The sequence below is a fragment of the Meles meles genome, chromosome 5 (genome assembly GCF_922984935.1).
Source record: "Meles meles chromosome 5, mMelMel3.1 paternal haplotype, whole genome shotgun sequence".
Taxonomy (NCBI): domain Eukaryota; kingdom Metazoa; phylum Chordata; class Mammalia; order Carnivora; family Mustelidae; genus Meles; species Meles meles.
In genome coordinates, this window is record NC_060070.1 from 110036571 (window position 1) to 110059062 (window position 22492).

Below are 22492 nucleotides of genomic sequence, written 5' to 3' on the forward strand. Positions count from 1 at the left end.
TTCATTTATTTGAGAGAGAGAGAACACATGGAGGTGGGGAGGGGCAAAGGGAGAGGGAGAGAGAGAAGCTCAAGCAGACTCCCTATCGCAGAGTTTGAAGTGAGGCACAATCTCACCACCCTGAGTCCACGACCTGAGCCGAAATCAAGAGACAGAAGCTTAACTAAGCTGAGCCACCCAGGCATGCAAAATAAAGTATTTTTAAATTAAGATATAGACATTGTTTTGTTGTTGTTGTTAGATATAATGTTATTGCTCACTTAATGGACTACAGTAGAGTGTAAACATAACTTTTCTATGCACTGGAAAACCAAAAAATTCATTTAACTTCTTTTATTGTGATATTCTCTTTATTGCAGTGGCCTGGAACTGAACTGGAGATATCTCTTACATACACCTGTACATTTAAATCAGCAGATTTTGACTATAGCAGTTTACCATCCATAATGTGGGTGGGCTTCATCCAATTTAAGGGACATAAGAGAAAAGACTGAGATTATCCAAGGAAGAAGGAATTCTGCCTGCATTAAGACACAGAGCTGCCACATTAACTATCCCATGCATCTCCAGCCTGCCAGACTGCCTTATAGATTTACATAAGAAATTATTTAGCTTATTTAAGGGAATATTTTTATAAATTTAATTATGTTAGTTGATGACTTTCAAATTTATATCCTAAAGTGTGAATTATACCTTTAAGAAACCATCTTAATAATTGTAAATTAATTATAAATATATATAATATTAAAATTTTATTATGAATATATTCTATTCAAAAATTTGAATAAGCAAAATGTACTGGTTTCATATATATTTACTTTGTCCAAATAAAAATTGAGTTTTAATTCATATTTAAAAATATCAAAATTGTCCATTCATTATCCCTATTTATATTTAACTTATAATTCTATGAATGCCAAATTATTACGTTGGAAGAAGACTGAGTTCTGATAAATATGTTTATCTAAAATTGTGAGATGCTGACATTATCATGAGTAAAGTGTGCTACTCATATTTGGAAAGTCTAATAAGGTTCTTCCCAAGGTTTGAGATGAGAGAAATAAATTGCTTTCTGAGCATTAAGTGTAAATCTATCATGTAATAGATTGCCATGGAGCTACAAAGTCACTTTAAAGATGTCTTCTAAGGCAGTCAGATCTGGCTGTAATCTCATAACAGCACTATTAATATGTCTGGAGAATGACTGAGTGAATTACAAGTGAGGGTCCTTGAGAAGGAAGCTGAAAAGAAACCATAGAGGCAATCCAGTTCTATGGTGAAGCAAATTATCACATAAAAACTCCACCGGTAATACCAGTGTTAAATATACCTCCATTGTGCACATGGAAACTTTGGACTTTTTTCTGTGTGTTATAAAGCATGCAAATCATTAATAATGCATAATCCCTAACATGAGTTGAATTCTTAATTCATAGATACTGTACTAAGCATATTACATGCAATATTATATGTAATACTCAACCAGATATGTACTTTTACCTCAATTTCATGAATGAGCAAAATTAATTTGTTCAAATTTGAAAAGCTAATGAGTGACAAAGAGTTTTCAGCCTTTCACATGTGTCTGACTTCAGAGACCATACTCAACTACCATGCTAATCTAATATTTCCCCATTCAGTTCCTAAATTCAACAAGTATAGTTAGAATTATAATTCAGGTTTACAGATTTTGTTTCAAAGGAAGAAACATGTGCTTGATGAGGAAGGTATCTCTCCAGATTCTGATGCTGTTTTATTTCTTGCTATAAAATAACAAATTGGAATAAATTTATAATTTAAGCTTCAACTATATTTTATTTCTGAGTAGCTTTTCAAAATATAGAGTGTAAAACCAAAGGGTAGACACTTTATATTCCTTCAAGATTGTTAGACCCATAAATATAATACTGTTTTGATCATCTGCATTAGATTATATAAATATAATACTGTTTTGACCATCTGCATTAGAAAATTCACTTGGTTAAAGTGAGTATGACCTGGAAAGTAGGAAGCACCATGCAATGCTCTCAAATCAGTTTTCTGAGAACATCAGGAGTCTGTTAAACCTTCGAAGACAATGATACACTTCAAGTTCTCTTTAAGTAAAACCCAATAAATGGCCTGAGATGTAATTTAATAATTTGCATTTCTTCTAGTTTATCCAAAGATGAAGATTGTTTCTTCGGCATTATTTTCAAGAAAGAACTTCTTGGGGCACCTGGGTGGCTCAGTTGTTAAGCAACTGCTTGGGCTCAGGTCATGATCCCAGGCTTCTGGGATCGAGCTCCATATCAGGCTCCCTGCTCTGTGGGAAGCCTGCTTCTTCCTCTCCCACTCTTCCTGCTCGTGTTCTCTATCCCGCTGCCTCTGTCAAATAAATAAATAAAATCTTTAAAAAAAAAAAGAAAGAACTTCTTAAATATTAGCTTTATTATCTTTTAAAATAGAATACCCTGGAAAACATACAGTTTTTGTGAGGTGGTATACTTTAATTTTTCAATTTTTAGATCTCACTATAGAGACAGAAGTGAAATAAAGCATTTTTTTTATGTCAGTTGAGATAGGAAGTAGCAAAAAGATTTAAATTTGCTCAGACTAACTCTTTCAAAGATGTGCAGACACCACTGAGGTTTTTGTAAGGCTCAACAAACATATACAATTTTTAAGATTATTAAATGATTAGCCTCCTGACAACCTGAGGTACACATGGGGAACCACTGAATACTTTATATATTGCCTTTTAGGGCAAGTACCTGGCAGATGTCAAAGAACCTGGGTCATATTAGATGATAATTTATGCTGGAATTCCTAATAAGAGCTCATTGGCAATTCTCCACCAGAAATGTTTTATTTCCTTTATGTCCTTCCTCTTTTTCTAAGCAACTTACTATTGCTTTGAGGCAACTGTAGAAATTCAAAGTGAGACAAGTTGTGCAACGCATATGTTTGTTTTGTTTTTGTTTTAATTTACTCAGTATTTGTTGAATGCCCCCAAATGACAATTTCGGTGTTGAGTTTGAGGATTTAGTTGGAAAGAGAAATTATGGCTTCACCTTGTTCTCACAAAACCTATTCTCTAATTGTAAGACAGAAAATCGTTGAAATCTGTTCCTCCATTGTGTGTGTATATGTGTATGTGTGTATTTGTGCTTTCTGTCTGCTACAAATAGATGTTTCTTCACATTTAGGTATTTGAGTTCTTGAATACTGAGTAAAACTTATAATTAGTAATTATAAAACTATTTTAGGGACACCAGGAGGCTCAGTTGGTAGATCTGCCTTCAGCTCAGATCATGACCCCAGGGTTCTGGGATTGAGCAATTTTGGGATCCCTGCTCAGCAGGGAGGCTGCTTCTCCCTCTCCCTCTGATCTTCCCCCCATACCCCACTCATGCTCTCTCTCTCTGTCTCTCTCAAATACAGTCTTTAAATCAAAATAAACTACTTTAATCAAGATAAAATCAAAATCATGTCTTTTTCATTTCTATGTAAATTAGTCTTTTTCATTTTTAGAAGAACTCTTTTTAAAAAGATTTATCCATTTATTTTAGAGAAAGAGCACAAACAGGAGGGGCAGAGGGAGAGGGGGAGAGAGTTCCAAGCAGACTTCAAGCTGAGCACAGAAACCAACATGAGGCTTGATCTCAGGACCCCAAGATCACAACCCAAGCTGAAACCAAGAGTTGGACCTTCAACAAACTGTGCCACCCACGTGCCCTTTAAAAGCAATTTTAAGGCAATTAAAATTATAATTGTGACTTAATAGTCCAGAAAGATAAAGACTAAAATAATTTCTTAATAATTTCTTTAAAATTTGAATTATTAACAACTGTGATTTTGGTTCAGAATATAAACACAATCTACTAGTAATATTGTATTTTCTGAATCCTCTTAATAATATAAATTGACATCCTTATTACCTGAATATTAACTTTCAAATTTAAAAAAGCCCATTAGAGATGTAATATCAATGTAGCATAAAACTATATTACAAAATTTATATGCACACATATGATAATATGTATTTTATGAAATTCAATATTTAGCAATTTTTAGGCAGAAATTTTTAGGATGGAAAGACATATTAGTTCCCAAGACAATATCTCATAATACTATTTGATTAATCTTTTTAAAATAAAGTTAACCCTTAGTTTAAGAAATAGTCTGTCATTTCGAATCATATACAAAGTAAATATAGGTGGTTCAAAACACATAATTTCTGAATATTAATAATTAACCAAACATTTTTAGATAATAAAATATTAATATTTAAAAAGTACTGATGAATCCTATTAAAGCACAAACCATCTAAATAGTAAGGTAAGACTGATAGGATGTTAATAAGGCAAGGCTGTTTGATATTCAAAGCATCTTTACATTTTCTTTTTAAAAATAAATCATCATATCTGATAAGATATAAAGTTAAATTAACAATGTCAAAAGGAAATGTTGCCTTTAGAGTGTCACTGAGAAGGAACATTTTGGTGAGTATGAACATGAAAATAAAAGGCACATCTAAAAAACTTAATTATTTCCAGATTTATAGTTAACATCTTTTATAAAACTAAGTGAAAATTACACATTTTGTCTTGCAATTGACATTTCATAGCCCCATATATGCTAGTGGACAGTGGGGAAAAACTTTAAAAATCTCAAGTAATCATAAGTATTTTATTATTAAATACTGGTGTTACCCTAGATCCTACTGCTCAGAGGAGACAAACATATTCTTTGTTTTCAGATCAAAAGAATACAAAGCACTTATTTTTCTTGATTCAAACAGAATGAATATCCTTAAGCATATGACAAAGAAGATTTTGCAAAAACATTTTGTAGAGAACAGGTAAAAATACTTGGTTAAAGGAATGCTTATGAGGACTAAATAGAGACCTTTGTGGTTGTATTCAATTCAGCTAGGCAGTTTTGCAATCTTGCAATAAAAATAATTTCTAGGTGAAATCAAGTACAACTTACCCCTGATTTTCAACCATTAGCCAAGGAAGCTTGCAACTCTGGAAGGCTTGTGATTACGGTTAATGTCTGCACATGCCTAGTGTGTTTCACCTTGTTTCTCAGAACCCTATCAAATACAGCTTCTTTAATATGTGGCTTCTGAAACAAGGCACTAAAAGCCCTAACCTGTTGTAGTATAAAGGTAAACTCATTAAAGCCATGTACAGGTTGACATAAGGCTTGGCTTTTATTTAGCTAATCTGGAGAAGAATACAGAAAGCCATCTGGATCTTTGTATAAATCCATAAGCAAAATACTTCTCTATAATTTAATTATTTCCAATTTCATTTTTAACTCACCATTTTCATTGCTAACTTCATATGTCTCAGACTGTTTTCTTGTGTTTTCAGGGATTATTATAAATTGATTTTTTTTTTTTTAATTCAGATACAGACAGTGGAAGAAAGAAAAACGTCTTACGTTGCTAGGGAAACCTGATGCTGAAGGTTTAGTGACAACCTCAGACGTATAGTACAACAAAGGCTGTCAGGATAAGAGAACAGAAAGAGAGCCTGCTGATGCGAAGAATGAATTTAGAATGTTACTTATTGATTCTATGATGAGCTTTATAAAAGAAGTAATGCAGACTCTGTCTTTTTCTAAAGAATTATGGAACTATAATAAAGAAGGCCTCAAGGAATTTATATCCTTGAAAGGCAGAATAAATGAAATCTCACCTCCATCTGTGAGTTTTTAGAGAGAACAGGAATTACTGGATACTCTAGATTTTTGTCAAATTTATTAGTATATCCAGATCCTGCAGTTCCATTGGAATATTTGCCTTACTTTTATCTTTATATTTTAAAATTACTGAATTAAATATAAATCATTGTATTATACTTGATCCAGTAGTTAATATGTGAAAAATATATTTCAATAATCTTCTGATGAAACAAACTAATACCATTTCAAAATAGTAAAACTACAGACAAATCATTCATTTTTATTTGCAGCAATAAATAAAATTATATCTATTAGTTTTATATAATTTATAGTCTTTATTATATATAGCTTATATACTATTTTCATATTTTAATACATTAAAATGCTATTAAAATTTTGCAAGACAAAAAGAGGAAATGTTTGGTGTTGACTCAAAGAAATCAGTTACTCATAATTATAAGGAGGTCTCCCTAAACACTGAGACATTTACAGATATGACATTACAAAGATTACAGGACACATATCAGTGACATCTGGGGAAAAAATTTACCTGTTACATCTTGCTTTTCATAAGACTAGTAGAAAATTACTTCACGGGCTCCTGGGTGGCTCAGTGGGTTAAGCCGCTGCCTTCGGCTCAGGTCATGATCTCAGGGTCCTGAGATCGAGTCCCGCATTGGGCTCTCTGCTCGGCGGGGATCCTGCTTCCCTCTCTCTCTCTCTCTCTGCCTGCCTCTCTATCTACTTGTGATCTCTCTCTATCAAATAAATAAATAAATAAATCTTCAAAAAAAAAAAAGAAAATTACTTCAAATTCTTTTGATAAAGAAGTAAGCCTTAGGCTCATTTATTTTCCATCTTCCCTTTTCTCTCTCTCCTTCCTTTCTTCTTACCTTTATTTCTTCCTCCCTTCCTTTTAAGTGATTAGGGAATTCTCTGATACTGTGATATTTGGTTAAAGGTAAAGGGAAATATGAGAGTAAATCAACTTCGCAGACATCTGTGGAGGATATACCTAGGTAGAAGGAACAGCAAGTATAAATACCCTAGAGTGGACTACAGAAGAGTAGGGTAGAAAATTGGAAGAGAACCAAGAGAGGTTAATGGGGCAAATGATGAGTCAGATCATGTATGTCTCCATTGGTCATTTTATGGACTTTAGCTTTTACTCTGAATGTGATGGAAACCTTCAGGAAATTTTGAAGAGAAGAAAGACATGACTTGAGAAATCTGAAGAGAAGAAAGACTTGACTTACATGTTAAAGAATCATTCTAATTATTATAGGGTGACTGCAGTGCGGGGGTGGGAGTGAGAAGAAGTGAAGTCAGATAGGAGGTTATTATATTAATTTAGGCACAGCTATCTGATCAAGATGATAGTAGATGAAAAAAAAAAAAGAAAAAATCAGATTCTGGGTAAGCTTAATATAGAATTGACAGAAGTACTGATGGATTTATTATGGGCCACAAGAGAAATACATCTCAAATCTAACCACTTTGTGTCATTTCTACTGCTATCACCCTGGTCAGAACCATCACCATTGATCACAAGGTTTAATGTGAAATGCCTCTTGCATATGTTTCTCCTCTTGCCTATCACTCCTGTCCCATCTATATTTTCAGCCAAGTAGCCAGAGTGATTCTTTTGCAACTTAAAACCTAAAATGTCAAACATTTAATTGAATCCCACATTGTTTCCCATCGCATGGCCTAGAGTAAAAGACCATGGTTTCTACAATGGCCCTAAAAGGACTCTCAGAATCTGTCCTTCTGTTACATCATTGGTTTTCTTTTCTTGCTGATTCATTTTCAGAGACACTGGTTTCCTTGCTGTTTCTCAAAGATGTCAAGATATTATCTCCTTAGGTACCTTTTCATGTTGACCCTTTCTCAGATCACTTTTTTTGCAGTTATATTAATTTCCTTATGTGAATTTTCTCACCACCAGGTATTTGAGTTAACTCTCACCTTCCCAGTTAGGTCTATCTTAACCTTCCCATTTAGTATTACAACTTGTCTCCTCTTTCCAGTCTGCCTCACCCTGCTCCATTTCTCTTTTTTTTTTCCCCCAGTACTTGTCACATTTCATGATACTATATTATCTGCTTATTAGTATGCATATGGTTTATTGTTGATTGTCTACATCCTCTTTCTATATTGTAATCACTAAGAGAATAGGAATGTTTTTATTCTCCACTATCGTACAATTCCATAGCACAATGGGCTGCATATAGTGCTCAGTCAATTACTACTGAGTAAGTAAATGAAAGAATTATAAATTCAAATTTTATGACATGAAATAATGGCGAAATGGAGTTTTTTTATTGGTGGAGCAAGAATCTGGGGGAAAAGAAGCTGTTTGTGATGGGACATGGAAGGGGATCAAACATTAATTCCTGGCATATTAACTTTGGGAGGACTATTAAACATGCAAGTGAAGAGGCCATAGGAACAGTTAAATATCTGTGTTCGGAGGTCAGAGGAGGGACCCAAGCTACAGTCATTACCAAGCAGATGGCCCATAAAACTATGGAACTAGGTAAGATTTCATTTATAGGTCACTCCAACAATTTTGAGATGTTGGAAATGAGGAGGAATCAGCAAATTAAAATGCAAAGGTACTATAACTAAGACAGGAGTAAAAACAAGAGAGTGACATCCAGAAGGCAGGTGAAGAAACATTTCAAGAGGAAGTGAGAATCTGTGACATATTTTGCAGACAGGTACTAAGGACCCTGGACTACAGGCCGCCTCAATTATTCTAACTTTCATACACAGCTAAGGAAACGGGAGACAATTACATCTTGCCACAATAGTATAAGGAAGCACAATCCAGTGGGGTGAGCTCAGGGCTTCTCTGTTTTTGGCATCAAGTGTGGCTATCTACATCATGCCCTCATGCCTATGTGATAAGGAAGACATCTCTCAAAATTTTTGATGAGAGTAAGACCACAGGCCTTTTCTATCCTCCATCCCCTAAATTTAGAATGGAAGCTATTTTCTTCCCCACCTCTCAGCCTGAAAGCAACTGGAAAGGGAAAATATTCTTCCTCAACTATGCGTCTCCAAATACTGCCCTATTTACAGACTGACTCTTTGAATTCAAAAACCAAAACCAAAGAACAAAACAAAACACCAAATAAACAAAACAAAAAAGAGAGAGAGAGAGAAGAAAAAAAGAGAAAAACGAGGGGAAAATGCCATGTAGTACTTAGTTTCCCTTGTGATTGCTCTCCCCTATATTTTTTAAGAAATATTAGGAAAAGGGAAAGTTACAGTATTAAATTTTGTTAATATAATTATCTGGGAAAATTAGACTATACTGCCATAGTCATGTGGTCCACAATCTGTCATTTGGAAGGCAGACCCAAAATCTAATTTTTTATCCCAATATTACCCTCCTTCTTGATCATTCAGAGTAGCCACTCACACACCTGGAAAATCTCTTATTCATAAGGAATTGTGTTATCCCATGGCTGCCCCAGGCAATAATAATCAGATCATCAGTTTCCTTCCCAGTGCATATTTTATAAAGGCCTATGGAGGAGAATAGTTAAGAACTCGGACTCTGGGGTTGTATGACCTAGAGTAAAACCTAGATTTTCCAATTACCAGTTTTGTAATACCTTAAGCAAATTACAGATTTTCATTTCTATAAAATTAATATCAAAATTATACCTATTTGGAGGAATGTTAAGAGAATTAAATGTCTTAATACATGTAATACACCCACCCACCCACCCATAAACACACACAAACAAACCAAAGAAAAGTCATTTAACACATGACTAGTTATTCAATATACTTTACCTAGTATTGCTCTAAATTCATGTCTAGGGCTTGTATATAACTAAGTATAACTTGTATAAAACTAAGTTTTTTATGGTTCCTTGACAGTATAAAATGAAGATATATCTCTGTTTTCTTTTTCTTCTTCATCTACTCTTTGCTTCTGTATTTCTGCAGTTATTTCTTTTTTTTTTTAAGATTTTTTTATTTATTTATTTGACAGACAGAGATCACAAGTAGGCAGAGAGGCAGAGAGAGAGAGGAGGAAGCAGGATCCCTGCTGAGCAGAGAGCTCGATGCGGGGCTCGATCCCAGGACCCTAGGATCATGACCTGAGCTGAAAGCAGAGGCTTTAACCCACTGAGCCACCCAGGCGCCCCGCTGCAGTTATTTCTTAAACAAAAGCAAAAGCACAGGCCTGTACACATGCATGCACATGCGTGTGTGCACTTGTGCACATACACACACATACAATATGGACAAATATTTATAAACAGATACACACGGAAAACTCAGAAATGTGACTCCACCCACAACAAAGTTAGCCTTTTACAACATTAGAGACATCACTTAGGGATCTCAAACTTAGTTGTTCCAAAACTCATCATTCCAAGATATACCACTTCCTAAACATTCAAGCAATTTTCTTTAAAATAAAGGATACTTTTGGTCTCAAACATAATTTATGTCCCCAAAAGAAATAAAAATCAGTGTAAAAAACAATGCTAGGAACTAAGACAATAATGTCCGCCCTCATTTAAAGCTCTTGAAAACATTTAAATCATATATAGTTCAATTCTCAGCTACAGAACAGCACGGCAAAGAGTTCTAAGTTTGATTGCTCTTGAAACTATTCACTGCAACCTTCCTCCTAGTGATTTTAATTCCTTCCATACCTGGAGACATCCCCCTTTGACTCAAGTTAATCTCTTGAGTTACTTACCTTTGTCCCCTCTTTCTTAAAACTTGAAAGACTAGTGACCCATTTTCTTACTACCTGCTAACTTTGTAATCTCTTGCAATTTTCCTATATTTCCACAATGCTAGGGATAAAACTTTGATAATGACCAGTAACTGCCTTTGATCATTTCAAAAGGCTTCATGATTCTTTCTTTAGAATTTAGGATTAACTTTCAGTTCTACATTTCACTACTTGTATGAGTGTGGTCAACCTATTAAAATCTTGTGAATCTCAGATTTTTACTACTCAGATCTGTTATCAAGAGAACATTCTAAAACATATCTGAAAACACCTTCTACAATAAAATGCCAATAAATATGATTTCCCTATCTGGCCTTTTCCATTCCATCCTCCCTCCTCCTTTTAAATCTTTAGACCTTGACCCTACTTCTTGAGAATCTCTGTTTCATTGACTTCTTTTTTTTTTTTTTTAGATTTTATTTATTTATTTGACAGAGAGAGAGAGATCACAAGTAGGCAGAGAGGCAGGCAGAGAGAGAGGAGGAAGCAGGCTCCCCGCGGAGCAGAGAGCCTGATGTGGGTCTCGATCCCAGGACCCTGAGATTATGACCTGAGCCGAGGCAGCGGCTCAATCCACTGAGCCACCCAGGTGCCCCTGTTTCATTGACTTCTATGACACCACATGCTTCTGTTCCTTCTTCTTTTTCCACTGCTGCAGCCCTGTTTTCCTGGTTCTGAAGTGAAGTAGATTCATATTTAATGGCATTATATGACTTAACCATCAGCTCTTCCCCATATCCCTTCCGCTGTCTATTACATGACAATGAAAATCCAAGTTTTTAATTTCAATTCTTTCTTTTGCTATTTGTCCAAAGACTTCATCAAGACTCTTTTAGCCCCTTTCTTGGCATGATTCCAGGCATAAACATGACAAGTAGGTCATTATTTGAACAATACAAAATACTGCAGTTTCGTTGTTTTTTTTTTAACTGATTATTTTCCTAATACCCTAATAATGAATCAATTTCACTTTAAGAGGATAGTGCTAATAGGTCACTTTCCACTTCAAAAACTCTCACTGGCTTGTTCAACCTAATACTAGTGTGGTATTACTTAATCACTTGCTTAATACCTTTTATTCTGATAAACAATATACAGATGATATCATGTTTATAGATCAAGAAAGTCTAATGAAGTGGGTATTTTTCCCTCCATTTCTCAAATGAATGTCAGGAAGAGTAAACAGACTGTAAAACCACAAGACTTTTGATTCATACTTTGGAAAGTTTCAAAACCTGCTCAACCTACCCTTTTTATCACTTTTAAACTAAGATGGGGATCTACTTCCAGGGCCCTTAAAGTGGTGTTACCTTGCATTTGTCCTTGAGTCTTGTTTCGATTTTATTGTCTACTTGTCCTCAAATACTATATTACTCTTGAGTAAAACTGCTCTATGTATATGACATTCTGGGAAAGAAAAACAAGAACACAAAATAGAGGGTGAAAACAAATAAGCATGGGAAAACTTCTGCAGTCTTAGAAATATTCCATATCTAGACCATGGTGGTAAGTTATGAAACACTACACTAAAAAGGATGAGTTTTACTGCATGTAAATTATACCTTGATAAATAGCAATTAAAAAAAAAAAACTGCCTTAAGCAACATTTCATTAGTCAGGGTCCTCCAAAGAAGCAAACTCAATAATTTGAGAGAGAGAGTGTGTGCATGTGGGAGAGTGCATGCATGCCCACCAACATATGTTTTTATATGTATATATACATATACATATATATGTATATATGTATATATTGTCTATTAAATATATATAGTTCATATACATTTGTGTGTGTTTGTGTGTGTGTGTGTGTGTGTGTGTGTGTGCATATATATATATATATGTGCACACATTTTCTGCAGGGTGAATTAGCACACTGGAAACCCAGGGAGCTGAGGTTATGCTTCCATTCTGAATCCAAAGGCCTGAAAATTAGGAGAATTAATGGTGTAGGGTCCAGTAAGAAGACTGGCAGGCTAGAGACCCAGAAAGAGCCAAAATTTCAGTTTGAGTCTAAAGGTAGGAAAAAGCCAATGTCCTGGTTCAAAAGAAGTCAGGCAAGAGGAATTCTCTCTTGCTCAGGGGGAAGTGAGCCTTTTTGTTCTATTCAGGTCAAGAACTGGTTGGATGAGCCCCACCCACATTAAGGAGGACAATCTGCTTTACTTAGTCTACCAGTTTAAATGTTAACCTCATCCAAAACACTCAGAATAATGTCTAAATATTTGGGACTTGTGGCACAATCAAGTTGACACATAAAATGCCATAACGATTCATATTTATAACCCTTAATATTAAACATCTTAACCCTTAATATTAGTGCCACTGTATCTGTCAGACTTAGCTTTTTATCATACTGAAATTAACTACATTTATTTCAGTCCATCTGAAATCTTTATTTCTCTTGTAGTTACCTTGCTTATTGGGACATGTTTCTACTCTCTCATTCTTAATTTTTATTACCTGGAAATCCACCTTCCTTAGTACTGAGTGAAATTCTAAATTTTTAAGATTTAGTTTCAGAACTGCTAACTTTAACATGTGAAAATAAAATAAATTACTTATCTGTATATTAATAATTGTGGCATTTGTGAGGAATATTCTAATAAAAATCATGATTTCCTGAGGAACCATTCTCATTAATAGAAAGAGTTTGAAAAATTTGGTGTATTTTTAAATTTTTTAAATAACTAAATGATCAGGGAAAAGAGAAGACAAATAAAATAATTTTGAATGTATGATATCAGTCATGTAATAATATAATAATAATAAATTTAAAAAATAATAATTGAATTATTAATTTAAATATTATTGCATTTATTTATTTATTTATTATTAAATAATACAATAATAAATTAATAAAATAATAATTGAATTATTAATTTAAATATTATTGCATTAATTTATTGCTTTATACATAATAAATATTATGCACTCGGAATACCAAAAACTAATTTTTAATAATCTTTGCATTATCTGTATTAATAATCTGAATATATAAGTAATAAAAATCATAAGCATATATTTCTATAAATTTGGATTATCTGTTCTGTTCTTAAAATATGCAAATTTGGACTAAGCTTTTGAAGTACTTTTTATTTCAAAACCAAATGCCAAAATTAAGGTTTTTGCATTCTTTCTTTAAAGATTTTATTTATTTATGTGAGAGAAAGAATGAGAGAGAGAACATAAGAGGAAAGAAGGTCAGAGGGAGATGCAGGCTCCGTGCTGAGCAGGAAGCCTGATGTGGGACTTGATCTTTGGACTCCAGGATCATTACCTGAGCTGAAGGCAGTCGCTTAATCAACTGAGCCACCCAGGTGCCCAGGTTTCTGATTTTTCATTTGAAAATATAAATCAATTGCTTACTTATGGAAAAGTAAAAAGAGGTTCAGCAAAATTTCCTCACAGCATTTAATATAGATACTGGCATAAGAGTATTGTGGACAAATGAATGAACATTTCAAGTAACATAGTTTGATAAAAGTTTTTTTTTTAATAATTGACATTTGAGACATCCTTTTGAAATTTGACTAGGATAAATACATGAAACAATTTCCAAGTTTAATTCTTTTGATACTTTTTAATTAAGATAACTTTAGAAAGATTTTTTTTAATATTTATTTATTTATTTGACAGACAGAGATCACAAGTAGGCAGAGAGGCAGAGAGAGAGAGAGGAGGAAGCAGGCTCCCCACTGAGCATAGCACCCAATGAGGGGCTCAATCTCAGGACTCTGAGATCATAACCTGAGCCAAAGGCAGAGGCTTTAACCCACTGAGCCACCCAGGAGCCCCAGGAAAATCATTTCTTTCTGTAAGGATATTTGTTTTCTATAGCTCTCTACCTACCTATTCATAAGTGCTACCGTTAGTAGCCATAAGTTAATGATTAAACTTCAATAAACAAAAATTTTATTATTCTTAAAACTAAATAATGAGTAGTTAGTCACTCATTTTTCCTAGTGTAGCAGATTATATATATACATATAGTTGAAATGAAGATGTCAGCTGCCTGTAGGTACCAAATTTCTTCAACTCATTTCTTTCAGCATTTTCTTTAATTGTCTGTTAGAACTGCTTGAACCTTCATGTCCTGGAAAAACAATCACATTCCATAACTTTGTCTGGGATTGTTGGGAGTGGAAGTACGTGTGTTTCCTTATGGCTTTCCCTTGTGATTCCTAGCTCCAGTTTTTTACCTCTACTAAATTTTCCATCTTTGTCTTTGATTCCTGTTCAGGTTACATTTTCAGACTACATTGATTACCAGTAGATGTTACTTAAATTCCTGACTTTTCAAAATACCATTAAAACAAAGCTATGGACTAACACATTACTGAAGATTTGAGAAAATGATGAAGATTAATAGCATAGTTCTATATAAGGAGCAACTAAAAGCTGAGTATTAGCCATTCTGAAACTACATTGTACTGACCATTTTTCACCTTGGCATATTTCTTGCTGACACCTTCCTCTACAGTCCAGATCTGACATAACTGTCCATGTTTGCTGCTCTGTTCTTCCACCACCTTTTCCCAGTTGCCCATATATGCCAATTTTTTCTTGTATTACTCTGAAAAATAATTATCTTTTACTTTATTTCTTATCTAGCATAAGCTCCTTGGTATATTCTAAACTCATGGACAAATAGGCCCTTTGTTCATCTAAAAAAATCATTTACTCCACAGCCTAATTATAACACTTTCATAGATAATACAAGTGAGTTGTATTTTTCTTAAATAGTATATTTCATCATATATTTATATGATAAAATCTTTGTGAGCTTTATGAACTATACTTCACTATGAGTGAAGTCATCTATCTCAGTATGTGTTTTGAAGTTCGCATTCAAAGTAATAGTTGATCTTATTTAATGCAGATTCTTGAAAGTTCAGTGATTGCTTAACTGAATATATCATATGCTTTCTCATTCAAATAATGGAGAATAAGAGGAAAGTTAATAAAATGAACTTGATTGAAATAATTTAAAATACACTATAGACTATATTAAGATCAGATATACAAAATAACTAAAATACTCTGTATTCAAATAAGAAATTGTGAACTCCTACAAAAATGGTAAAAAGAAGTAAATTGAACACTGTATCCTTCCATAAAAGAAAAAAAATCTTATATTTTTTTAAAAATAGTTGAATGGCATGAAGTTTTATTGGGTCACATTATCCTATAAAGTATAATCACAAACATCACGTTATTCACAATCATCAACAATTAACGGTTCATATATGGCTTCACAGGCAAATCTACCAAACATTTAAAGAAAATTTAATGCTCTTCCAAAAAAGTAAAGAAGAAGGAGTATTTTGAAACTTATTTTATGAGGCCAGCATTACCCTGGCACCAAAGATAAAGACATTATGAGATAAGAAAATTGTAAGCCAATGTCCCTGATGAATATAAATGCAAAAGTTGAACTGAATATTAGCAAACAAAATTCAAAAGCACACTGAGAGGATATACAGCACCACTGAATGGAATTTATTCTTGTGATGCAAAAATGTTTCAACGTATACATTAAATAAACATGATATACCATAATAACAGAATCAAGGATAAAAACCATATGACCATCTCAATAAATGCAGAAAAAAACAACAATCCAACAACTTTTTATGATAAAAATGTCAATAAATGCAGTATAGAAAAAATGTATACCAACATAAAAAGGGCTGTATATGACAAGCCCACAGCTAACATCATATTCAATAGTAAAAAGCTGACATCTTTCCCACTAAGTTCAAAAGCAAGATAAAGATACCCATTCTCATCATTTCTATTCAACATAGTACTGGAAATTGTAGCCAGAGGAATTAGGTAAGAAAAATAAATAAATGGTATCCAAATCAGAAAGGAAGGGAGTAAATTGTCTCTTCAGACAATGTGATCTTCCATACAGAAAATTCTAAAGACTCCACCAAAAAGTTGTTAGAACTAATAAAACAATTCAGTAAAAGATCAAAGCTGGAGGTATCACACTTCCTAATATCAAACTACATTACAGAGATTGGGTAAACAAAACAGTATTATATTGGCAGAAAGGGATATGTAGACCAGTGTAATAGAACAGAGAGCCCAGAAATAAACTCTCACATATACAGTCAACTAATCTTTGAAAAAAGTGCCAAGAATACACAATAGGGAAAGGATAGTCTCTTCAACAAATGGTACTGGATAAACTGAATATTCATATGCAAAAGAGTGAAACTGGACCATTATCATAAACCATATACAAAAACCAACTAAAAATTGATTAAAGACTTAAGTGTAAGACCTGCAATCATAAAGTTTCTAGACAAACACTGAGAAAAAATTCATTGCTATTGGTCATAACAATGAATTTTTGGATAGGACATTAAAAGCATAGGCAACAAAAACAAAAACAGAAAACTGAGACTACATCAAACCAGAAAGCTTCTTTTTTTTAAAGATTTTATTTATTTATTTGACAGAGAGAGACAGCATATGCAAGGGGAGCAGCAGGCAGAGGAAAAGGGAGAAGCAGTTTCCCACTGAGCAGTGAGCCAGACACAGGGCTTGATCCCAGGACCCTGGGATCATGACTCCAGCTGAAGGCAGACATTTGACTATTGAGCCACCCAGATGCCCCTAGTAAGCTTCTGTACATCAAAGAAAGCAACCAACAAAAAGGCAATCTATGGAATGGGAGAAAATATTTGCAAACCATGTATCTGATAAGGGATTAATATCCAATATATATAAAGAACTCATATAACTTAACAGCAAACAAACAAAACAATCAATTAAAAAAATGGGTAAGGATCTAAATAAACATTGTGTTTTTGTTTTTGTTTTTTGTTTAACAAAAACAAAAGGGAACAGATATATATGTAAACAAAACAAAACAGATAAGTATGTTAAAAAAAAGCAAACACAAAACAAAGCATGAAAATGTGTTCAACATCACTAATAATCATAGAAATGCAAGTCAAAACCACAATGAGATAGCACTTCACATCTGATAGATGGCTATAAGAAATAATAGATGCTGTTGAAGAAGGCAACCATTTTGTATATTGTCACTGGGAATGTAAATTGGTATAGTCACTACTGAAAACATTATGAAGTTGTCTTAAAACAATTAAAAATAGAACTGCCATAATGGCACCTGGGTGGCTAAGTCCCTTATGCATTTGACTCTTGATTTCACTCAGGTCATGATCTTGCAGGTTAAGATTGAGCCCCATGCTGGGTTCCATGCTCAGTGAGGAGTCTGCTTGACATTCTCTCTGTCCTTCACCCTCTGCCCTTCCCTGCCACTCCTTCTCTGTCTCTCTCTCTCTCAAATAAGTGAAATATTTTAAAAACTAGAACTACAATATGATTCAGCATTCCTACTTCTGGGTATAGAACCAAAGAATGAAATCACTATCTTAAAGAGTTATCTGCACTCTCATACTCACTGCAGAATTATTTATCATAGCCAAGATATGGAAACAATTTAGATGCCTATGAAAGGATAATGGATAAAGAAAATGTCATGTATATAATGGAATATTATTCAGCTATAAAAGGAAATTCTGCTGTTTGCAACAACATGGATAAAAATCTGGACATTATGCTAACTGAAATAAACTAGACAGAGAGAGACAATTACTGCATGATCTCACTTATATATGGAATATAAAAAGTTTAAACTCATAGTAACAGAGAATAGAGTAGTCACTTCCAGGAAATGAGGATAGGGTGGGGCCAGAGTAAACGGGAAGATATTGGTCAAAGGGTAAACACTTTCACTTTTAAGAGGAATGAGTTCATTGGATCTAATGTACAGCATAGTAAATATAGTTAATGTACTGTATACTTGAAATTTACTAAGAGTAGATCTTAACTGTTCTTAACATACATTAAAAAAAGAATATGCATACATGTAAGGTGATGGGTGTGTTAATTAACTTGATTTCGGTAATCATTTCACAATGGATATGTATATTAAATCATCATGTGCCACACCTTCGAAAATATAAATAAATAAATGGCATTTATCCAATTGTATTTTTACTTATTAATGCAATGTAAGGAAAATAATTAGGGTTACTTGTCTAATATTTTCATTTGACAGTTTATATATTTTAAATGAGAACTGGTTATAATATATAATTTTATCCCTATTTGAAATCTATGTAGAATGCATAAATCTGGGATTTCTCAGCCATGTAAATACCAATCACAATATTAAAAGCTCCGCGGGAGAACTTTCTTCTCTCAACACTTCCTTCTATCAGAAACAGAAGCAACGTCTATTTCTTGTGTTAATAATTATGGAACTTATATTTTCCCATTGCGTCAAGAAGGCATACCTTACATAGCTCATTGTTCTTTTTTTTTTTTTTTAGGATTTTATTTATTTATTTATTTATTTATTTATTTATTTATTTGGGAGAGAGAGCACAAAAGGAGAATGAGAGGGAGAAGCCGGACTCCCTGCCAAGCAGAGAGGTGGATGCAGGGCTCAATTCCAGGACCTTGAGATCATGACCTGAACTGAAGGCAGAAGCTTAACGGACTGAGGCACCCTACGTACCCTACAGCCCATTACACTAACATAAACAAAACAGTTAAAAATGATCAGCCAGATAATAATCCGGGAAAATGATTAAGCTTTTTTAGTTCCTGAAGTTTATCTGTGAACCCTGCTTTCATTTCCTTTTGTGAGTGATTGCAATCTTCCCAAGCCACTGTGCCTCTTTCAAATTCTCGTGTCACCCTACCTTTTAGGTCACTCCTTGGTATCCAGTCCCCTACTGAGCTACAATTCTCAGCAATTCTCCATACTCTAAATCTGTCCTTTCTTTTCTGCATTAAAATTTATAAGATAAAATATAGATTATCAATGGGTACAAGTAATTCAATCTAGAAAATCAATTATTTTAAAATAATGTAATATAGAGCCAATTTTGTGATCATAGTTTAACATTTCAAAGAGAATTTTTGAAGGTTTATTAAAAAGTACTGTACACAAGGTACAAAGGGGTTCTTTACGATTGGTCTTCTTAGCACATTTTAATTTAAACTAAATATGCAACAAATTGCCAAAATCTAGCAAGATAATAATTTTGAGAGATTTAACAGAGGCAACAGAAGAACACTAAGTTCTTTTACTTATTCCCATCTATATTGTATTTAGTTTTTATCTGACCAAGAAAAGATCTGTTAAAATTTATTTTTAACTTATTTTGATGATTTCTTTGGTATATTCTGAATACTTTCTTCCCTTTAAGACATCCAACCTAATTTTGATGTATGTTTCAATTTTGTTTAAATACCACAACACAAGCTATTTAAGGTATAAACATTTGAACAAAGTTTTTCCGTTACAATTTAATTCAAGAAAGTCCTCAGAAAAGAGCCAGTTAAACATACATTTGCAGGCTATTAGCCTATATAAATGCCGAATTTCAGTTTTTACCAGGTCTTTCTACTCGTCATAGATGCAAAACTTGAACTATGATTATCACTGTCATGCAGATAAAATGTATATTTATTTTTCCATTCTTCAGTGGTATATGAGATAAATCATTAGAACTACAGAAATACCTGTTAGATACTAAAGTAAACCACTGATGTCAGCTGCCAAGTCATCTCATTTAACTCAAAAGGAGAAAACTTTGGCTTCTGACTCTGTATTTTTCTTTAGCTAATGACAACTGAATCTCAACAGCCTGGGTGTGCAAAGATGATGGATACTATTTCAAGGCTTGTATTCTCTTTTGTAAAATGCTGAAATTTGCTTACCCATTATCACTCAGGCTATGAGTTATGGATGTTCATTTTTTTTTCTTCTCTGGGATTAAAGTCTCTCTCAAAGCACAAATTAATGTACTTTTTGTCTATTGTGTGAGTAGGGTCTAATAAATATGGTAATTTGGCTCATACTAGTTGATAGAATTCATTTTACGTGAAGATAATAAGCATGAATTTCAAAATTAAATTTCCCTATTGGCTACTTGTTGGACAAATGCATTGATTTAAATTTATTCCCATCACTTACAGATACTTTATTCCCAGACTAGCATAATTTACACAGCATACTTCCAGTATTCTTTGGTGTACATTGACATCTATAGGGGTTTTTTTGTTTTGTTTTGTTTTTAATTTTCCCGCATAAACTGCATATATGTAGTCAAATGTCAAGATCCTTCTCTTTTTAGATCAATTTTTTTGGGGGGGTTTCATTTTTTGTCAGACATTATTTAGTTTGTAATCATTCTTAGAAATTTTCTCATCTTATTTTAGACAATGAAGACTCTTGAACTTTTACTTTTTCTCCATAAATTTCAGATATTGACTAATTTCAAATATTGCTCCTATTAATATTGCTTTCAACATGTTTTACATACTTACATACCCAAACACACTCATAGGTTCACTTTTCCCCCTTCTTTAGGTAATTACATTAAAGTCCTCAACAAAATTACATTTCCTTAATCATTATAAATTGTGCTAAAGCTTAACGTAGTTATATCAAAGAAAAAAATTGCACCAGACAAATTTCAACTGGTTAGGAAAACTTTACTAAGACTGTAGCAATATTTTTATATTTATATTTCTTTATATTTATATATTTATAATATAAATTATGTATTATATATATTTATAATATAAATTGCATATATTATATATGTTTATAATATAAACTAATATATATTTATATATTTATATCTCTTTATACTTATATCTCTTTTGAGAGACCAGAACACCATCTAAACTCAACTTTGCTGAAACAAAAAGCAAGGATGTTTTAAGTGCTCATAGCTAGGGTTAAAGTACTGGAGATATTATGGAGGAGGTTAGTCAATGGAGTATGTGGTACACATTGAGTTATTACTGAATTTGCAAATGTTTTCTCTGATGAAGCCATCTGTGTTTGCTAGTTGGTGCCCATCAGAAACTAGGCTACACCCCTCCCATTCTGACTGGCATGTAGGGACACAATCTTTCTTGATAATTACATTTCAAAGGAATGGCTTTTAGGTCCTTGAGAAACACATTCCTGGGTCAAAAATCACACAAGAGGATTTATGAATATTTACATCTAAAAGGGGCAGAGAAAGAATAAAATGACAAGTTTTCTAAAAAAAAATGTTCTAAGAAAAGAGAGGTCAGGGGCGCCTGGGTGGCTCAGTGGGTTAAAGCCTCTGCCTTAGGCTCAGGTCATGATCCCAGGGTCCTGGGATCGAGCCCCACATCAGGCTCCCTGCTCCTCGGAGAGCCTGCTTCCTCCTCTCTCTCTCTGCCTCCCTGCCTACCTGCGATCTGTCTCTCTCTCTCTGTCAAATAAATAAATAAAATCTTTAAAAAAAAAAAAAAGAAAAGAGAGGTCAGGTCCTAGAGTCAGAAAGAAACCCATCTAAAGTTTAGTCAAGCTGAGGAAAATGTTAATACACTAACTAGAATATTTAATATTTATTAATATTTATTTTATTCTTTTGAGCGCCTGTCTCTTAGGCATAGAATTTTCAACTATGTCAGGTCACCACTTTGCCTTAACAAAAATAATGTAAATTTCACAAGGCAGGCTTTTGTTCTACATTCTAAACAACCAGAAGATGTCTGACATATAATTAATGTTCAATAAATGTCAGCTGATACTAGTCTTTACAATTCTTCAAGAGATGACATAGCTATTCAAAATAATTTTTGCCACTACGTTATTATTACGACATATGACCTTCATACTAAATATTCAAACAAGTTTTGTATTCAAAGAGAAAGGGTAACAGGAAAAAGACTACAAAGTAGAATATGTTGCAGAATCAGTGAATAACATTTAATGTCAAAATAGTTTAGTAAGACCCTATATTTATATTTTTTATCCTCTCCATTTTAATTCTTCATTTTCTTACCTATCCTCCATCAACAGTCATGTTGTTTAAAATACAACTCTGATCATACCACTCCTCTGATTAAAAGTACCTCTCTCTTTCTCTCATACTACTTCACACTTACTAACTCTAATATTCCTCAAAAAAACCCTATGAAGTATTCCTATTACTGTCCCCATAT